Source organism: Triticum dicoccoides, chromosome 1A, assembly GCF_002162155.2.
Source record: "Triticum dicoccoides isolate Atlit2015 ecotype Zavitan chromosome 1A, WEW_v2.0, whole genome shotgun sequence".
Taxonomy (NCBI): Eukaryota; Viridiplantae; Streptophyta; class Magnoliopsida; order Poales; family Poaceae; genus Triticum; species Triticum dicoccoides.
Window position 1 is genome coordinate 512,807,769 of NC_041380.1, and position 9,835 is coordinate 512,817,603.

Here is a 9,835-nt window from a genome sequence, read left to right on the forward strand (position 1 = left end):
CCCATAGAATTCTGGTGTTGATCATGTTTTGCTCTAGGGAGAGGTTTAGTCAACGGATCTGCTATATTCAGGTCCGTATGTACTTTACAAATCTCTATGTCTCCATCTTGAACATTTTCACGAATGGAGTTGAAGCGACGCTTGATGTGCCTTGTCTTCTTGTGAAACCTGGGCTCCTTGGCAAGTGCAATAGCTCCAGTGTTGTCACAGAAGAGCTTGATCGGCCCCGACGCATTGGGTATGACTCCTAGGTCGGTGATGAACTCTTTCACCCATATTGCTTCATGTGCTGCCTCCGAGGCTGCCATGTACTCCGCTTCACATGTAGATCCCGCCACGATGCTTTGCTTGCAACTGCACCAGCTTACTGCCCCACCATTCAAAATATACACGTATCCGGTTTGTGACTTAGAGTCATCCAGATCTGTGTCAAAGCTAGCGTCGACGTAACCCTTTACGACGAGCTCTTCGTCACCTCCATAAATGAGAAACATTTCCTTAGTCCTTTTCAGGTACTTCAGGATATTCTTGACCGCTGTCCAGTGTTCCTTGCCGGGATTACTTTGGTACCTTCCTACCAAACTGACGGCAAGGTTAACATCAGGTCTGGTACACAGCATGGCATACATAATAGAACCTATGGCTGAGGCATAGGGGATGACGCTCATCTCTTCTATATCTTCTGCCGTGGTCGGACATTGAGCTGAGCTGAATTTCACACCTTGTAACATAGGCAAGAACCCCTTCTTGGATTGATCCATATTGAACTTCTTCAATATCTTATCAAGGTATGTGCTTTGTGAAAGATCTATGAGGCGTCTTGATCTATCTCTATAGATTTTGATGCCTAATATATAAGCAGCTTCTCCAAGGTCCTTCATTGAAAAACTTTTATTCAAGTAGGCCTTGATGCTGTCCAAGAGTTCTATATCATTTCCCATCAAAAGTATGTCATCTACATATAATATGAGAAATGCTACAGAGCTCCCACTCACTTTCTTGTAAACGCAGGCTTCTCCATAAGTCTGTGTAAACCCAAACGCTTTGATCATCTCATCAAAGCGAATGTTCCAACTCCGAGATGCTTGCACCAGCCCATAAATCGAGCGTTGGAGCTTGCACACTTTGTCAGCATTCTTAGGATCGACAAAACCTTCCGGCTGTATCATATACAATTCTTCCTTAAGGAAACCATTAAGGAATGCCGTTTTGACGTCCATTTGCCATATTTCGTAATCATAGAATGCGGCAATTGCTAACATGATTCGGACGGACTTCAGCTTCGCTACCGGCGAGAAAGTCTCATCGTAGTCAACCCCTTGAACTTGTCGATAACCCTTAGCGACAAGCCGAGCTTTATAGATGGTCACATTACCATCCGCGTCTGTCTTCTTTTTAAAGATCCATTTATTTTCTATGGCTCGCCGCTCAACGGGCAAGTCAGTCAAAGTCCATACTTTGTTTTCATACATGGATCCTATCTCGGATTTCATGGCTTCCAGCCATTTGTCGGAATCCGGGCCCGTCATCGCTTCTTCATAGTTCGAAGGTTCACCGTTGTCTAACAGCATGATTTCCAAGACAGGGTTGCCGTACCACTCTGGTGCGGAACGTGTCCTTGTGGACCTTCGAATTTCGGTAGGGGCTTGATCAGAAGTATCTTGATCACTGTCATTAACTTCCTCTCTAGTCGGTGCAGGCACCTCAGGAACATTTTCTTGAGTTGCGCCATTTTCCGGTTCAAGAGGTAATACTTCATCAAGCTCTACTTTCCTCCCACTTACTTCTTTCGAGAGAAACTCTTTCTCCAGAAAGGACCCATTCTTGGCAACAAAGATCTTGCCTTCGGATCTGAGGTAGAAGGTGTACCCAATAGTTTCTTTTGGGTATCCTATGAAGACGCATTTTTCTAACTTGGGTTCGAGCTTTTCAGGTTGAAGTTTCTTGACATAAGCATCGCATCCCCAAACTTTTAGAAACGACAGCTTAGGTTTCTTCCCAAACCACAATTCATACGGTGTCGTCTCAACGGATTTCGATGGAGCCCTATTTAAAGTGAATGCGGCAGTCTCTAAAGCATAGCCCCAAAAAGAAAGCGGTAAATCGGTAAGAGACATCATAGATCGCACCATATCTAACAGAGTGCGATTACGACGTTCGGACACACCATTACGCTGAGGTGTTCCAGGCGGCGTGAGTTGTGAAACTATTCCACATTTTCTTAAGTGTGCCCCAAACTCGTGACTCAAGTATTCTCCTCCACGATCTGATCGTAGAAACTTGATTTTCTTGTCACGTTGATTTTCAACCTCACTCTGAAATTCCTTGAACTTTTCAAAGGTTTCAGACTTGTGTTTCATTAAGTAGATATACCCATACCTACTTAAATCATCAGTGAGGGTGAGAACATAACGATAGCCACCGCGAGCCTCAACACTCATTGGACCGCACACATCAGTATGTATGATTTCCAATAAGTCGGTTGCTCGCTCCATTGTTCCTGAGAACGGAGTCTTGATCATTTTACCCATAAGGCATGGTTCGCATGTGTCAAATGATTCATAATCAAGAGACTCTAAAAGTCCATCAGCATGTGGCTTCTTCATGCGTTTGACACCTATGTGACCAAGGCGGCAGTGCCACAGGTATGTGGGACTATCATTATCAACCTTACTTCTTTTGGTACTCACATTATGAACATGTGTAGCATCACGTTCGAGATTCATAAAGAATAAACCATTCACCATAGGAGCATGACCATAAAACATATCTCTCATAAAAATGGAACAACCATTATTCTCAGATTTAAAAGAGTAGCCATCTCGAATTAAACGAGATCCTGATACAATGTTCATGCTCAAAGCTGGCACTAAATAACAATTATTAAGGTTTAAAACTAATCCCGAAGGGAGATGCAGAGGTAGCGTGCCGACGGCGATCACATTGACCTTTGAACCATTCCCGACGCGCATCGTCACCTCGTCCTTTGCCAGTTTCCGCTTATTCCGCAGCCCCTGCTTTGAGTTACAAATGTGAGCAACTGCACCGGTATCAAATACCCAGGAGCTACTACGGGCACTAGTAAGGTACACATCAATTACATGTATATCACATATACCTTTTGTTTTGCCGGCCTTCTTATCCGCTAAGTACTTAGGGCAGTTCCGCTTCCAGTGACCGCTTCCCTTGCAATAAAAGCACTCAGTCTCGGGCTTGGGTCCATTCTTTGGCTTCTTCCCGGCAGCTTGCTTGCCGGGCGCGGCAACCTCCTTGACGTCCTTCTTGAAGTTCTTTTTACCCTTGCCTTTCTTGAACTTAGTGGTTTTATTGACCATCAACACTTGATGTTCCTTCCTGACTTCTACCTCTGTTGATTTCAGCATAGCAAATACTTCAGGAATGGTCTTTTCCATCCCCTGCATATTGAAGTTCATCACAAAGCTCTTGTAGCTTGGTGGAAGCGACTGGAGGATTCTGTCAATGACCGCATCATCCGGGAGATTAACTCCCAGCTGAGTCAAGCGGTTATGCAACCCAGACATAGTGAGTATGTGCTCACTGACAGAACTGTTTTCCTCCATCTTACAGCTGAAGAATTTGTTGGAGACTTCATATCTCTCGACCCGGGCATGAGCTTGGAAAACCATTTTCAGCTCTTCGAACATCTCATATGCTCCATGTCTCTCAAAACGCTTTTGGAGCCCCGGCTCTAGGCTGTAAAGCATGCCGCACTGAACGAGGGAGTAGTCATCGAAACGTGCCTGCCAAGCGTTCATAACATCTTGTTCTGCAGGGAGAACGGGTGCGTCACCAAGCGGTGCTTGTAGGACATAATCTTTCTTGGCAGCTATGAGGATGATCCTCAGGTTCCGGACCCAGTCCGTATAGTTGCTGCCATCGTCTTTCAGCTTGGTTTTCTCTAGGAACGCGTTGAAGTTGAGGACTACGTTGGCCATTTAATCTACAAGACATATTGTAAAATATTTAGACTAAGTTCATGATAATTAAGTTCAACTAATCAAATTATTAATGAACTCCCACTTAGATTAGACATCCCTCTAGTCATCTAAGTATTACATGATCCGAGTTAAACTAGACCGTGTCCGATCATCACGTGAGATGGACTAGTCAACATCGGTGAACATCTTCATGTTGATCGTATCTTCTATACGACTCATGCTCGACCTTTCGGTCTTCCGTGTTCCGAGGCCATGTCTGTACATGCTAGGCTCGTCAAGTCAACCTAAGTGTTTGCATGTGTAAATCTGTCTCCCGTTGTATGTGAACGTCTGAATAAAACACCCGATCATCACATGGTGTTTTGAAACAGCGAACTGTCGCAACGGTGCACAGTTAGGGGGAACACTTCTTGAAATTAGTATGAGGGATCACCTTATTTACTACCGTCATTCTAAGTAAACAAGATGCAAAACATGATAAACATCACATGCAATCAAATAATAAACGTGACATGATATGGCCAATATCACATAGCTCCTTTGATCTCCATCTTGGGGCTCCATGATCATCTTGTCACCGGCTTGACACCATGATCTCCATCATCATGATCTCCATCATCGTGTCTCCATGAAGTTGCTCGCCAACTATTACTTCTACTACTATGGCTAACGCGTTTAGCAATAAAGTAAAGTAATTTACATGGCGTTTCTTGATGACACGCAGGTCATATAAAAGAATAAAGACAACTCCTATGGCTCCTGCCGGTTGTCATACTCATCGACATGCAAGTCATGATTCCTATTACAATAGCATGAACATCTCATACATCACATATAGATCATTCATCATTCATCACGACTTTGGCCATATCATATCACAAACCACTTGCTGCAAAAACAAGTTAGACGTCCTCTAATTGTTGTTGCAAGTTTTACGTGGCTGAATTAGGGTTCTAGCAAGAACGTTTTCTTACCTACATTAAAGCCACAACGTGATTTGTCAACTTCTATTTACCCTTCATAAGGACCCTGTTCATCGATTCCGCTCCAACTAAAGTAGGAGAGACAGACACCCGCCAGCCACCTTATGCAACTAGTGCATGTTAGTCGGTGGAACCGGTCTCACGTAAGCGTACGTGTAAGGTTGGTCCGGGCCGCTTCATCCCACAATACCGCTGAAGCAAGAAAGGACTAGTAACGGCAAGAAAGTTGACAAATCTACGCCCACAACAAATTGTGTTCTACTCGCGCAAGAAGAACTACGCATAGACCTAGCTCATGATGCCACTGTTGGGGAACATTGCAGAAAACAAAAATTTTCCTACTCGTTTCACCAAGATCATCTAGGAGTTCATCTAGCAACGAGTGATTAGATGCATCTACATACCTTTGTAGATCGCGCACGGAAGCGTTCAAAAGAACGGTGATGATGTAGTCGTACTCGACGTGATCCAAATCATCGATGACCAGCGCCGAACGGACGGCACCTCCGCGTTCAACACACATACGGGACGGGAGACGTCTCCTCCTTCTTGATCCAGCAAGGGGGAAGGAGAGGTTGATGAAGATCCAGCAGCACGACGGCGTGGTGGTGGATGCAGGGCGTCACAGCAGCAGGGCTTCGCCGAGACTACGAGGGAGAGACGTAACGGGGGGAGGTGGAGGCGCCAGGGGCTGGTGTAAAATCCCTCCTCTCCCCCCACTATATATAGGGGTGCCAGGGGGGGCGCCGGCCCTAGTAGATGGCATCTACTAGGGGGGGCGGCGGCCAAGGGGAGGTTTCCCTCCCCGCCAAGGCACCTAGGGGTGCCTTCCACCACATGGACTCTTCCATGGTGGAAACCCTAGGCGCATGGGCCTATAGGGGCTGGTGCCCTTGGCCCATCTAGGCCAAGGCGCACCCCCTACAGCCCATGTGGCCCTCCAGGACAGGTGGCCCCACCCGGTGGACCCCCGGGACCCTTCCGGTGGTCCCGGTACAATACCGATAACCCCGAAACTTGTCCCGATGCCCGAAATAGCACTTCCTATATATAATTCTTTACCTTCGGACCATTCCGGAACTCCTCGTGACGTCCGGGATCTCATCCGGGACTCCGAACAACATTCGGGTTTCTGCATATACATATCTTCATAACCCTAGCGTCACCGAACCTTAAGTGTGTAGACCCTACGGGTTCGGGAGACAAGCAGACATGACCGAGACGACTCTCCGGTCAATAACCAACAGCGGGATCTGGATACCCATGTTGGCTCCCACATGCTCCACGATGATCTCATCGGATGAACCATGATGTCGAGGATTTAATCAATCGCGTACGCTATTCCCTTTGTCTATCGATATGTTACTTGCCCGAGATTCGATCGTCAGTATCCCAATACCTCGTTCAATCTCGTTACCGGCAAGTCACTTTACTCGTACCGTAATGCATGATCCCGTGACCAGACACTTGGTCACTCTGAGCTCATTATGATGATGCATTACCGAGTGGGCCCAGTGATACCTCTCCGTCATACGGAGTGACAAATCCCAGTCTTGATCCATGTCACCCAACAGACACTTTCGGAGATACCCGTAGTCTACCTTTATAGTCACCCAGTTACGTTGTGACGTTTGGCATACCCAAAGCACTCCTACGGTATCCGGGAGTTACAAGATCTCATGGTCTAAGGAAAAGATACTTGACATTGGAAAACTCTAGCAAACGAACTATACGATCTTGTGCTATGTTTAGGATTGGGTCTTGTCCATCACATCATTCTCCCAATGATGTGATCTCGTTATCAATGACATCCAGTGTCCATAGTCAGGAAACGATGACTATCTGTTGATCAACGAGCTAGTCAACTAGAGGCTCACTAGGGACATGTCGGTGTCTGTTATTCACACATGTATTATGATTTCCGGATAACACAATTATAGCATGAATAAAGACAATTATCATGAACAAGGAAATATAATAATAATGCTTTTATTATTGCCTCTAGGGCATATTTCCAACATCATGTTCTCTTGGTGTTTTTGGATTTGCCTCAATGTCATCCAGATTGATTTCATATACCAAAATCTTAATCCAACTCCTTTTTGGACACAAGTTTATATGCACATGCTACATAGTTTTGATGCATATATGTCTCTTCCTCTGAGTAGTATGCTCCAATTTTTGTTTCTTGATGTATATTGCCATTTGAATAACACTCAGTTTCTCTAAATAAATTTGTACTCTACATACCTCTCTCTCTGCGGTTGAAAATCTATCATACAGGGCAATAAGATGAAATCAGTTTTTAATTTGAGATGTCCTTTAAAAAACCCATGGAGAAACCAGGCGAATTGACAGTCAGCCCGCATCAATATGGCAAATCGACCGGAGTTGCCTTCTTGGGACGATGCATTTGCATTGAAGCAGTGTCGCTGGTCTGATCGCGGCGGTCAGCACCGCCCTCTCATCTGGTCACATTGCGCGACATCAATACAGGTCTGCAGCTCTGGTCCGGCATGAATGTGGTGCGGGAAGCTGTGCGTCTGTTGGAGAGATAGAGCATGTATGTTTATTTGTATTTTTCTTATTTAATAGGTGGATTTGCTCCAGTGATTCTGCGGCCGTCGAGGAGGTGAGGTTTTTCCATCAAATGATTTTACAGTCTGTTTGGTGTGACCACTGCTACTAGGTGCAGAGTAAGGACTAGGACAAGCATTAGTCATGTAAATTGTTAATCAATCTGGTTTTGCAAGTCGTTGAGTCGTAGTAGCTATGTAGGATTCCTAATGGATACTACCATGAATCATGTTTTGTCGTTAAGGAGAACCTTTTCTAAATGTATTCCAGACTGCTGAGCCTCTTCTATTTTTTTCCTTTTGGCATGGACAAGGATTCACCTTGAATACCATTATGTAGAGTACATCTCTGTAGTAGTTCTTTTTTTTACAACAGAGTACATGTCTATAGTTAGCGTGGAGCGACAACTCATTTGTCATTCGCACATGCTGTTTCATATGCTTTTATCAACAGTAAAGCTTCTGGGATTACAATTATAGTGGTTTACTTGGAGTAAATACAGTTTTCGTCCTGATATTGTCACTAATACTGTATAATCTAGCTTTACATGCTTTTCTCATTCTGGAGGGTAATGTCATGGATGTCTGATGCGATTTCAGACTTTTCAGTGTGCAAATGCTTAGAGCATTTGACTTATATATATACATGATATATGTCAAAATGACCATGAAGGATATATGTGCTACTCAAAAAATGCCGACCAATATGAGCTTGTCATAGCAGCTATTTAGTTGGAAGAAAACATAGATTGAAGATGGATATATCAGATGCACCTGCTTGATAGGATTCTTATTTAGTTATGTGGAGGCAGTGATGCTTCCTTTGATGCGGATATGTGTATTTTTATTTAATATTTGCTTACTTGCTTCTTGCTTGTCTATCAGGCTACTTTGGTAAATTTTAGAGAGAAATTTGTTTCTGAACAAGACTATCAAGGAAGCATCATGGCAAAGATATATGTTGCATTACTACAGTTGAGATAATTTGATTTGATTATAATATGTCAAGCTTCTGAAACTTCACTATGTACGTTGGTTTGGTGGTTTGATATTTGTCACATTATAGTAATAAGCAACATACGACACATAAATTCTTGATTTTTTTTTCTGACTCAAGATCTCTACGCCTAAATTTATTGCTTTGTGGTACTATGCGGACATTTTTCTCTTGATGACCAATATCCCTCAAGCTATACGAGATTTGATTAAGAAGATAGGAATACTTTTTTTAACTCGTGATGATAAGTATGTATATCTGGAATTCAAATTTGACTCACATGTATTTGGCTTAGTAGTCTTTCCGTTCAAAATAAATGTCGGGTTTTAGTTTAAATTTAAACCGACACTTATTTTGGAACGGAGGGAGTGTATTGTATAGGGAAGAAGGTATTATACTATTTCGTGGGGTGAGCGCTTTAAGCAGGATGGGTTGTCAGGGCTTCAAGTGGGCTTATCGTGGGTTAGTAGATAACAACGAGCAACTAGCAAGGTTGGATCGTTGGAGGCAAATAACAATGATGGGCGATGTTTAAATTTATGTTCCGTGGCAACGCACGGGCACTCAGCTAGTTTAGCTACATGTGTGAAAATGCTATGTTTTTTTAGAAGTACTGCTTGTAACAAATTCGACGACGCACTACAATTACGGTACAGCGGATCTAGTAAGCTATTGTACACAAGTACCAGACCAGAAAGTTACTAGCCGCTCAGATTGGAGAACACCATGCGTCCGAAAATTTTGTACCCACAGACGATTTTTCTACAGATCTTCGGCGTTCCTCCACCAATCCCTTTCTGCAATCACTGTGCTCCCCTCTAACCTGATGTTGCAAAACTCCCATGTGGTGGCTAAATTTCGTGTTTTGACCATTTTTTGAAAGTTAATCGAGATCTGACCTCAGTTTGCAAAAGTTTTAGGATCTGATCCTTTTCTTACCATCAGGATCCATGACGGTAGGTTATAACAGTCTACAGACAAGGTCCTTGGCGGTAGGGTTGCATGCCCTACAGTAATTTTTTTTCCTAAGTATGAAACACAGTGTGTGTGCTCGCGCCTACCCTCTGACACCTTGACGGTGGGGTTGTACAGGCTACCGTCAGTCTGTTTAGTGATAGGAATGTTTCCTACTGTCAAGGTCCCTGGCGGTAGATTGTTACACACTACCGACATAGACCCTGGCGGCAGCAAAAGGGCCAGATCCCGAATTTTATGCAAACTAGGGTGAGATCTCGATTAACTTTCAGAAAAAGGTCAGAACATGAAATTTTGCCCCATGTGGTAGCAGGTGTAGTATATATTCAGGAACGGAGGAAGAAG